Source organism: Sander lucioperca, chromosome 14 (assembly GCF_008315115.2).
Source record: "Sander lucioperca isolate FBNREF2018 chromosome 14, SLUC_FBN_1.2, whole genome shotgun sequence".
Lineage (NCBI taxonomy): Eukaryota > Metazoa > Chordata > Actinopteri > Perciformes > Percidae > Sander > Sander lucioperca.
The window spans coordinates 8,753,502-8,765,948 of NC_050186.1; the positions used below are offsets into that span (position 1 = coordinate 8,753,502).

The 12,447-nt window shown below is 43.2% G+C and overlaps 1 protein-coding gene across 2 annotated transcripts in view; it reads right to left on the reverse strand.

Moving 5' to 3' along the window:
• Positions 1-12,447, reverse strand: part of LOC116066775 — a 197,521-nt gene that overhangs the window by 95,123 nt on the left and 89,951 nt on the right. The gene's annotated exons all lie outside the window — the stretch shown is intronic.

Below are 12,447 nucleotides of genomic sequence, written 5' to 3' on the forward strand. Positions count from 1 at the left end.
TTCACCTGGCTGTTCATTGGTCAGATAAGGAGGAACTTAGGCTGCTACCTCAGCTTTAAAATTAACTTCTTTACACATATTTCTACAGATAGGAAATGACATGTTCACAATTTGCAGGTGCTATAAACAACTGTACCTTAGAGTTGGTCCATTTCCAGTTTGTCAACAACTTCTTCTGGCAAATTAGAAAGTAGCCATCATTAGCAACTTGTGCCATCTCTTAATAGTCTATAAAAACAGCTAAAAAGATAGATGCAAAATTTGTGCTATTTTTGTTTATATACCTGTATAATGTGTATGTTTTCATTAGTGGTATTAGTGTAAAAATGGGATATTGGTAGCATATACCTCCTCCTACCTGGGATGTACCAAGTCATCAGACAGACAGGAAAAGAGAACTGAGTATACAGGGTCTTCGTATGAAGAGGGCCCACAGAGATACAAGTAGGATTTGATTGTTTATTATTGGACTTTGATTGTAGTATAAAAATGTACCTGCTGCACTCGGAATCTGGCTCAAATTAATTTACATTTTCTTGCAGGCTGGGAACATAAATGACAATAATAAAAGCTTCCTCCACTATTCACATTTTGGATTGGAGTCTTTTCATCCTCAGACCCAGTGTTGGCGCACTTTCAGGTTGAGTCTTTTTTAAGGAAGTGTATTTATTGGCTACATTTTCATTCTGATGACCAGTAAAGTTATTTAGGCAGGAATTCAGACACTGAACCAGTGGCCTAAAACCAAAAATATGGACAAAGGACATTTTTTCAAAGTCACTTGATGTCCACATCTCAAAAAATTTCCTGTCAGTGAAAAACAGAAAAGTATTTTAAGTATGTCAGGATGTGACTGTAGGCAGGTTTTGATTTTCTTTGTTCCCAAAGTTGCATGTTTTAGTTAATTGCCCAGTTTGAGTTTTAGCAGTGTGTATTTTCCATTTGGTTTTATTAATAGATGTGTTGCATTGATTGTTCTCTGGGACATGTTTTCATGCTAATCCAATATGTTTGTAGCTTGAAACAAGCTAGCGCGGACTGCTGATAAGCTTACAAAGCTAGTATTCGGGGCACATGGAAAGTAAAAACAAATTGCTATTTATACTACGAAAAAGGCTCAAAATATCACCAAACATCAACGGTAGCATAATGAGGTTCCTTAAATGTTAACCAAAGCATTGAGAACTTTGTAAGTGTACAGAGAGAAGAGCTGCGGGAGCTCCGTGAAAGGGCTACGAGAGAAAGAGAGCTATCGGTAGTCAATGCCGCAACACAGCCTCGTACTTGGTGGTGTACCTGTGGACATTGTGAAGCTATGGCCACCGAGCAGGAGTGTCTGTGTTGCACGGAGTGGGACCTGTTGCGTCGCCCTGTTTGGCACAGTCTGAAGATTTCCCCTCATTGATAAACAGGGCTGTCCTTGAAACTTTTTTCCATGTCCCAAAAATAAATTGGAGACGGCGACCCAGACCGAAGGGACCAGATGGACAGTAAGTACACTAGACAAATTTTACATTGGTTATGTTTTACTTCGGTGGCCGAAGGCACACCGCCAATTTCCCATAGTAATTTTTTCAAATTTTTTGTTGGACATGGAATTAGGATTATGAGAAGCAACTGTGAATGCCTGGATACCCCAGCTCATGATTGCCCACAGGATCTAATGATGTGCTTGTTAAAGGTGGATGTGAAACAGGTGCAGAGGAGGGAAAAGGAGGACAAAGAAAGAGAATCCCTAATGTGACCTGCAAGTTTTTTTTATTGATGTGTAGAAATAACCGGTTTGATTTTAAATAAATACTGTACCTTACAGGAACCATTCTCTGGAACTGAAGTTGTTGTTTTTTTAACAGTGGAAACTCCTTGTTTTACTGGTAACAAAGGACCTCAAACAACCGTGTACACAATGTAAGATAGTGTCAGTAGATGGTATGAAACTGGCACACAGACAGTCTGACCGGTTGGTGCAGATTACAGAAAACTTTTCCATTTGTTCTGATTCTCTGAACTGTTTCCTGATTGAATATTTCTGCTGTAAATAACAAAGCTGCAGAGGTGTGAAGCAAAGGTTGAACGGCCACACCTTCAATAGAATATGTTATCAGGTTATGTTATCCTAAGATGTAAACAGTTAAAGTTAGTTTCACTAACACTACAAGTCTGTTCTGTGAGCTCATGCAAAACATTAGCGAGCAAAAAAACAAATGCAAATGCATGACATGCTTGATTTGGTTTGTTGTGAGCATATAAAGAAAGAAGTGGAGCATTATAACATTATAAATCACCATGGGTAGGAAAAAGTTTTAATCTAATCATCTGAAAGAGAAAGACCTTTTCCACTTTATAACATCTCATAACATTAACATTCAGGGCCCTACTTTAACGATCTGAAACACAAGTATCAAACGTGAAACGCAAGTAACTTTGTAGGCGGATCTCAGGCGCTGTTGCCATGATACTGGCGGGATAAATGAGTCTTGCGCCCGACGCAAATCTGAAATGGGTTGGTCTGAAGTATCTAGGTGTGGTTTGGGCGTAACGTGCAATAAACCAATCAGAGCGTCATCTCACATTCCCTTTAAGAGCAGGTGCGCTTGTTCCATGGTGGATTGCTATTATGACGGCGGATTTGCCTGACGCACACCAGGAGCAGTTCACAGCCAAGGAGACTGATGTTCTCCTCAGGGTTGGAGAGGGAGCTGTCCGGGATGTAAGTAATAAATGGCCGTCTTGACTGGGTGGCAATGTTGCTGCGGCCTCTCGAGTGCATCTCCTCAAGTCTGGAGAGGATTGATGCAGCCATGGAGTGTGGGCCTCTAAACGCACCACTTGCTCCTGTTGTGCCCCTTCCTCCTCCACCCCACTCCATCTCTGTCCACCCGCTCCACCAGGAGCACATCGCTCATTGCCACTCCCGGACCCTCAAGTGTCCAATCCCGCCGTAGTTCAACATCACATCTCCTTAAGTCCTCTAATATTTCCTCATTTATGTCATCAACACATCCATGATTCATGGAAATGTTGTGTAAAACACATCAAACCACAAAGAATGCTGTGACTTTTTGAGTACTGTACTGTAAAGTGCCTCCTGACCTATCCAAACACCTGAAACGCATTTTCAGTAATATTTTTCCTTGTAATTATGTACTGTTTTCAAAAATGGGAACTGCTGGGTCCGTGTAGATGAGAGAAGCAAAGTGTATGCGCTTTGTGCACACGCTACATTATGGCCAAGCATGCACATCTAAAATATCATCTGAATAACACGCCACTGACTTTAGACTAGACTAGTACCACTGACTTTAGACTAGCTCCACTGGCTTTAGACTAGACTAGTACCACTGACTTTAGACTAGCTCCACTGACTTTAGACTAGACTAGTACCACTGACTTTAGACTAGCTCCACTGACTTTAGACTAGACTAGTACCACTGACTTTAGACTAGCTCCACTGACTTTAGACTAGACTAGCTCCACTGACTGTAGACTAGACTAGTACCACTGGCTTTAGACTAGACTAGTACCACTGACTTTAGCCTAGACTAGTACCACTGGCTTTAGACTAGACTAGTACCACTGACTTTAGACTAGCTCCACTGACTTTAGACTAGACTAGTACCACTGGCTTTAAACTAGCTCCACTGACTTTAGACTAGACTAGTACCACTGACTTTAGACTAGCTCCACTGACTTTAGACTAGACTAGCTCCACTGACTGTAGACTAGACTAGTACCACTGGCTTTAGACTAGACTAGTACCACTGACTTTAGCCTAGACTAGTACCACTGGCTTTAGACTAGACTAGTACCACTGACTTTAGACTAGCTCCACTGACTTTAGACTAGACTAGTACCACTGACTTTAGACTAGCTCCACTGACTTTAGACTAGACTAGTACCACTGACTTTAGACTAGCGCGACTGACTTTAGACTAGCACCACTGACTTTAGACTAGACTAGTACCACTGACTTTAGACTAGCGCGACTGACTTTAGACTAGCGCGACTGACTTTAGACTAGACTAGTACCGCTGACTTTAGACTAGCGCGACTGACTTTAGACTAGCACCACTGACTTTAGACTAGACTAGCTCCACTGACTTTAGACTAGACTAGTACCACTGACTTTAGACTAGACTAGCTCCACTGACTTTAGACTAGACTAGCACCACTGACTTTAGACTAGCGCGACTGACTTTAGACTAGACTAGTACCGCTGACTTTAGACTAGCGCGACTGACTTTAGACTAGCACCACTGACTTTAGACTAGACTAGCTCCACTGACTTTAGACTAGACTAGCTCCACTGACTTTAGACTAGACTAGTACCACTGACTTTAGACTAGCGCGACTGACTTTAGACTACGGAAGGCACCACGGAACGTTTGCGCCTGAACACGCCTCCTCTTTATGCTGAACTGCCCCCGGGAGTGCAAATACATTCCCTAATTTACCGACGTGTGTCTGTGGAGGGGAAAAGTCCACTGTGCGTTGGGTGCAAAATAGGAATGATATATGCGGCGGTGTATAAAGTCAATTGCGCTGGGTGCAAGATAGGGCCCTTACTATGGTATGTTTTATTTAATGTCTTGTGTTTTGTGGATTGCTTAATATATTATTTCTGTTTTAACCATTAGTTTTAAATGTTAGAATGATCTGGTTTCTTGAAATGCAATATTTTTGTGTGTGTGTGTCTGTCTGTCTGTCTGTTTGCGTGTGTGTCTGTGTCTGTGTCAGACATATATAAATTACTAGAGAACCAGACTTGAGTAAATGTACAAGTGCTCTATGAAAAAAATGACTTGAGTAGAAGTTGAAGTGCTCTTTAAGCACCACACTTAAGTGGAAGTACTAAAGTATTCAACATTTTCTATATATGTATTGCAAGTAGTTTCTTTTAAAATTTACTAGTCAAGTAAAAGTACAAACATTGTCTTATGTAGTTATTAAAGACGGCGGTCAAAAATGAATAGCATATTGTTTATATTATTTCAAATGTTTAGCCTAAACGACACTCACAATTCCTTTGGATGTAGCTGTAATACAAGGACAGGAACGTACAACACCAAAAAGGCGGCTCAGGATGCTGCAAATGTTGGTATAATATGGAAATGGCTGGTGGATTTAAGACAAAAAAATAATAATTTATTATCATTGCACTTACAATAACGAGCATAGCTGTGCTCAATTTAGGTCATCGTGTATGTCTTATCTCCAGTTTTTCCTGCATCCACCGTGTGTGTGTGTGTTTGTGTGTGAGTCAGTCGCGGGGGGAACGGAGCAGCCCCGCCCGCTGCAGAGAGCAATCAGAATTGAAACAGCAGCAGCTTTCAGCGACTTTAGAGTGAAAAATCGTTACAGCGTTCATTGATGTTAAAATGTTTACAGGTTGGCAGGACGGTCTGAAATGTTTTTCACGGTCTTTCGCTGTACGTTTTATTGGTGAGTGTGAGATGTTCCAGTCACACACGTCTCGTCTTCATATCAGAAACCAGCTCTCTCTCACTCCCGCTTGGTCAGTGACTCTCAGAGTCACACACTGATACAAGTCTGGCACACGGGACTGCTGGGATTGGTTGAACTCCGGTTATTGGTCAAATTTGCGGAAACGTTGCGGTGATTTGTCAAAATTGCGAGTATCACCAAATTCACGGTGATTGGTTGTAAGTAAAGATGCAGCACATAAAAAATGTATCGGAGTAAAAGTATTAAACTCATCAAAATCATGTACTCAAGTAAAAGTGGAAGAAGGAGGAAAAAATAATACTCCAGTAGAGTACAGATACAGCCTTTTAGTACTTACGTAGAGTAGTGAAGTAGTTCTACTTTGTTACTATTCACCTTTGGTGTGTGTGTGTGTGTGTGTGTGCGTGTGTGCGTCTGTGTGTGTGTATCTGTCTGTGTGTGTGTGTGTGTGTGTGTGTGTGTGTGTGTGTGTGTGTGTGTGTGTGTGTGTGTGTTTTCCTACCTCAGCTGGTTCAGACCAGTCTGACTGCCTCCCCACCCTTAACTGTCAATGCTTTGGGTGTGTGTATACATGCTTCACTATGTACTGTGTATGTGTTATTTGGCCCAGCAACAGCCATTCTTTAATGATGACTGTTCTCTACAGTAATTATCCCTAACACGCAGCTGTGCTTCATGAGCAGTGGACAGGTGAAGAATGGCCACACCCTTGACCTACATACACAGACAGAGGAGAGACAGACAGGCACACAGGAGAAGGGGAAAAAGCACAAGGAGATGCTATATCCCTCTGGTGCATAGCGATCACTACAGTGGACAGCTGTTTAAAAGTCATTTTCTCCTAAATGCAATAGTTTCTATGGTGGAATTGCATATCAGCCGTTAGAATACTCTCTGCTGCCCCCATCCATTGAGGTTTATTCAGTGGTTAGTTGTTGTAACTACAAGTGAACCTCCTCAGAATCCAAGATGGCTGACAGACAGCTACACTGCTGGAATATCCTGCCAGTCCTTCTATACCAGGACAACCTTAGAGGTATACAATATATATATATATATATATATATATATATATATGATAGGCAGGAATATGGAATAAGGAACAATATTATTCTTTTAGTCTTGAAAATTTTATTTCAAATAAGTACTAAATTGCGGCAGGCTTCCTCCAGGATCCTTGCGAGAGTGAAGATCTGATCCGTTGTTCCACGACCAGAATGGAATCCGCATTGTTCCTCTTCAACCCGAGGTTAGACTGCTTTAAAAAGATGTCTGCGGTCCCAGAAATTGTTAAAATTGTCAATGAACCGCAGAGAGTGGACGGTACATGCATTTGAAAGCCATCTGTTCAGTGCCAACAGTCTGCTGAATCTCTCAGCTCCTATTCTGACTGGTGGTATAGGGCCACTGATAAACACCTCTGCGTTTAGGGAGCTGACTGTGTTCAGCACATTCATAAAGTCACGATTCAGCACTTTAGACTGTTGCTTGTTTACAACATCATGTGACCCTATATGCAGTATAATATTTTTCACAGTTGGGTGTGCTGCCATGATATCCGGGATTCTTTGGGCTAAGTCAGAAACCATGTCTTTGGGAAAACAGAGAATTTTGGTGTTTTTACTGCTTTTTATGTCTTTTACAGCAGAGTCACCCACAATCAGAGTTTGGTGCCCAGTCATTAGCTTTCCCTGTAGCTTTTTACTTTTTGAATTGCTCTCAGTCCTTACCCTGCTGTGTGACGATGAGACGCAATCCAGGTCATGTCCAGGGTCCTGCAGCAGAGGAGCAAATCTGTTATCCAGTTGCACACTCAGTTGTTGGGGAGGCATTTTGTTGCTAATTCTCCATTTTGCAGCTGTCCACGGCTGTGTCCTACTGAGTACAGGGGTAGAAGAGGCGCTCTGCCTGGATGGTAATGTAGGCCAGCCGTTCATATCACAAATCTCAGGGCGCTGTGCCCTGCCCGTTAGTCGTCCTTCCCAGGAAAAGGATTTACTCTTAGGCTTTGCACCAAAAGAGTTCCAGGGAGGACTACCACTTGTTGATTTATTACTTATTCCACAGCCCTCCTGTTTGTCCGTAGTCTTGCTGGTGCAAGTTAGCCGTGTGTTGGCATGCTTCTGTCCATTGTTTTGGGTCAATGGTAAAGTGGTGTCATTCCCACATGATCCGTTCACTTCCAGGTTTACTTCTAACCGTTGAATTTTGGTTTCCAGAATAACAATCTTCTGAAGGAGTTTGTAGTAGTCCTCCATGGAGAAGGGAGGCATCTTGCTGCTAATTAGCTTTAGCTACAATCACTTTAGGACAGGCTTGAGCTATTGGTAGGCCACGGTCACGCAGAAAAATGTTGAAATATGGCAATAGCCTACTATGTCTACAAAAAATGTATAGTCCAGTCATTTATAAGTATCCAAGAGCCGCTGCTCATGGTTTCTCTCAGAGGAAAAGTAAGATTATCAGCAGAAATATGCAAGCAGAGGCAGGAGCAAGCAGCAAAGCGTCTGCACTAAAGGAAGTACTCTGAGGATCCGAACTGTGGAATTGTTTAACTACGCTGAGGTTGTTTAACTACCTCAGCAACTGCCACCAGGGAAATTGACGACAATCTCTCCAGCTCTGCCTTTACCATAGAGGGCGTATTAGCTGGATTTAAGAGTTCCTCAAAGTGCTCCTTCCACCACCCTATTACCTCCTCAGTTGAGGTCAACAGCGTCCCATCCTTACTGTACACAGCTTGAATGGTTCCCCGCTTCCCCCCCCTGAGGTGGCGAATGGTTTTCCAGAAGCACCTTGGTGCCGACCGAAAGTCCTTCTCCATCTCCATTCATGTCTTCTCCGAACTTTTCCCACACCCGCTGCTTTGCCTCTTTCACGGCAGAGGCTGCAGCCCTTCGGGCCCTGCGGTACCTTGCAACTGCCTCTGGAGTCCTCTGGGATAACATATCCCAAAAAGACTCCTTCAGTCGGACGGCTTCCCTGACCACCGGTGTCCACCACGGTGTTCGTGGGTTACTGCCCCTTGAGGCACCTAAGACCCTAAGACCACAGCTTGCTGCCGCAGCTTCAGCAATGGAAACTTTGAATATTGTCCACTCGGGTTCAATGCCCCCAGCCTCCACAGGGATGCACGAAAAGCTCCGCCGGAGGTGTGAGTTGAAAGACTCAGATCAGATGAAACGATTATGAAATCGATCTTTGACCTTTGGCCTAGGGTGCTCTGGTACCAGGTACACTTATGCGCATCCCTATGTTCGAACATGGTGTTTGTTATAGTCAATCCATGACTAGCACAGAGGTCCAACAACAGACAACCACTCTGGTTTAGATCAGGGAGGGTGTTCCTCCCAATCACGCCTCTCCATGTATCTCCATCATTGCCCATGTACGCGTTTAAGTCTCCCAGCAGGACTATGGAATCCCCCACTGAAGCCCCATTCAAGGTCTCCAAGAAGGCCGAATACTGAGAACTCTTGTTTGGTGCATATGCCCCCCCCCCCCCCCACAACCCGCAGGCATAGGGAGGTCTCTCGTCCAACGGGGTAAACTCCAACTTAGCAGCGCTCAGCCGGGGGCTTGTGAGTATCCCCACACCCGCCTGACGCCTCACACCCTGGGCAACTCCGGAGAAGAAAAGAGTCCAACCCCTATCCAGGAGTATGGTTCCAGAACCGAGACTGTGCGTAGAGGTAAGCCCCACCAGATCCAACTGGTAGTGCTCCACCTCCCGCACAAGTTCCGGCTCCTTCCCCCGCAGAGAGGTGACGGGCCACGTCCCCAGAGCCAGCGTCTGCCGCCCGGGTCTGGTCCATCGAGGCCCCTGACCTTCACTGCCACCCATGTGGCAGCGCACCCGATCCCAGCGGTTCCTCCCACAGGTGGTGGACCCATGGGATGGAGAGAGAGGTGCCACGTAGCTTTTTTGGGCTGTGCCCGGCCGGGCTCCGTGGCAAAACCGGCCACCAGGCGCTCGCTGACAGGCCCACCATCTGGACTTTCCTCGTTTTTTCATAGGGTTTTTGAACTATTCTTTGTCTGGCCCCTCACCTGAGACCACTTTGCCTTGGGAGACCCTACCAGGAGCACAAAGCTCCAGACAATACAGCCCTCAGGTTCATAGGGACACACAAACCTCTCCACCACGATAAGGTGATGGTTCCCAGAGAGGAAGTGACCGAAAAGAACCAGATCCAGGGTACAAACAGCCGAAATGGGTTTGCTCAGGAGGGTGGCTGGCGTCTCCCTTAGAGACAGGGTGAGAAGCTCAGTCATCCATGAGGAGCTCAGAGTTGAGCCGCTGCTCCTTCGCGTCGAAACTAGCCAGTTGAGGTGGTTCGGGCATCTGGTAAGGATGCCCCCTGGGCGCCTCCATAGGGAGGTGGTCCAGGCACGTCCAGCTGGGAGGAGGCCTTGGGGAAGACCCAGGACTAGGTGGAGGGATTATATCTTCAACCTGGCATGGGAACACCTTGGGATCCCCTAGTCGGAGCTGGTTAATGTGGCTTGGGAAAGGGATGTTTGGGGTCCCCTGCTGGAGCTGCTCCCCCTGCGACCCGATACCGGATAAGCGGACGGAGATGGATGGATGGATGGATAGTCATGTGGTTGATTCATCTTTTATTATGACTATCTTGGTTGCAATTCAGTGCATTTGGGGTAAATTTAAAGGACAGTGTCTGACTGTCCCAAGACAGTCATGGGAGTCACAGGACAGTGTATGTGTGTCACAGGACACTGTACAGGACAGTGTCTGACTGTCCCGGGACAGTCATGGGAGTCACAGGACAGTGTACAGGACAGTGTCTGACTCTCCGGGGACAGTCATAAGAGTCAGAGGACAGTGTCTTGGAGTCACAGGACAGTGTAGAGGACAGTGTCTGACTGTCCCGGGACAGTCATGGGAGTCACAGGACATGGGAGTCACAGGACATGTGACTCCCATGACACACACATATATATATATATATATATATATATATATATATATATATATATATAGTGCAAAGGCTGCTGGAATAAATATGGAATGATTAATGTAAGTGGTTCCTTTATGAGGTAGATGATATGACAGTTTATTAACAGCTGCTTAGATTGATATTTGACAGTGATGATATTGCCATGTTATTAAACTATGTAAACTATAAAGGATGTATAATTTCCAGCTCCAGTGGCTGTTTCAGCTCCAGTTATTTTCTTTCACCACCTGCTGGTCAACAGGAAACATCACTGCTGGTTTATCTTCTCCTTCAAATCAAAATTTTATTGACTTTAGGACACTTTTTGATAACAACCCAGTTTAAAACTATGAAACATAATCAGCATAACAACCAATAAAATACTAAATAGAAACAAAGAAACTCACTGAGACAAAAGGAGTCCCCAAATAAAAAATGTTCAGATCCTCTTTCTGATTGGATAATAAACTTAGTTTCACATGGTCAGTTATCAGACTCCCAAACTGATTATCTTCTGTATTTATAATAATAATAATAGGAGTGTTTTCTGATTGGCTGATCATGTCTTGAGGTCCAACTGAAACATGAAAGGAAACATGACCAAAAGGTGGTGAGTTTCTGTCTCTACGTCCTCCAATTATTGATATCAACAATGTTTGATATCAAATACTAAACATCACAAGTTTTATTGGGTTTGACCTCAACTTTATTAGACTGATTCACATTCAATGTTTCAACACATCAACAGATTCAGAACTTTAATTTCAAGTGTATACTCTATTGTTTATGTATGTATGTGAATATATATGAGTATTTCTAGTGAGGCAAGGACTAAGTCTATAAAATAAAATGATATAACAAAGACAAATTGTCATGTATTGAAGAAAGTTGAGCAGAAAGTTCAACAGACTCAAAAAGCTGCTGATGATCCAGTGAAGACACTCTGAACAAATTCATTTCAAGCAGACATTTTATTAATATTTGACAGAAAACTGCACTTGTCAGGGTGTGATTTCATGAGAACAGAATATAATGAGTAAGGTATAAGTCCTCTGGGAGAATTGTTTCTTTACATTGTTGTTATTTTGCTTAATTTACACACAAAGAGAAAGATATAGACATGCATTGATATGGATTAACATGCACAGCCCAGCGATCAGTTAGGTAGTTTCCAGGAGGATGACTGGTACCTCTCCAGCTACCAGTCACCACTCACACTACCCTCTGGTCCCAATATATATTGTAAATACATTGAATCACTCAAAATAAAAAATAAAATTACAACATGAAATGATCAACATGTTTCCACATGGCCAGGGTCTTCTGGAATATTATAACTAGTCATTAGGCATGAATACACATGAAGACACCAGGGGCCTGTTTCACAAAACCAAGATAAGGGATTAAGCCGGGATTTATCAATTATCCTGGATGATTTAAGCCTTGATGAAGTTTGATGAATATATTATGACAGTTGTGAGATAATTAGAAAAGGCTGATAACATTTCAAATGTGTTTTAAATGAAGTCTGTTACTAAGGGCAACACATACAATGCTGTACATTTCTATAGTTGACCAATGCACCTCGAATTATTTTAGTTGATTCACTTTTTTAATTCTTTAACAATAAGGATCATGTTTGTTCCTCTTCCATGTGCATGGTATTTGGCATTCTTAGCACACAAATTGTTTTGTCCAGTAAACTGGGACTATAATTTGGGAGGATTGTACAATTTGAAGAACATATCCTAATTGTACAATCCTCCCAAATTATAGTCTTAGTTCACTGGACCAGTAACTATCTAGTGATGTAGGCTACTGTACATTCATGTAACAACAGGGGAGAGGACACCTCAATGGTTTTTGACCTTATATTTGGGGGGGGGGAATAACTGATGAATATACTCTGTTCCATTCATGTTTACAGTGTGCATGGAATTTATCACTTTATTATCTTTATAGTTTCTAGATTTTAGAGTCACATTTCTTCAGTGTCTTTATTTTCTATGTCCATATATACAAG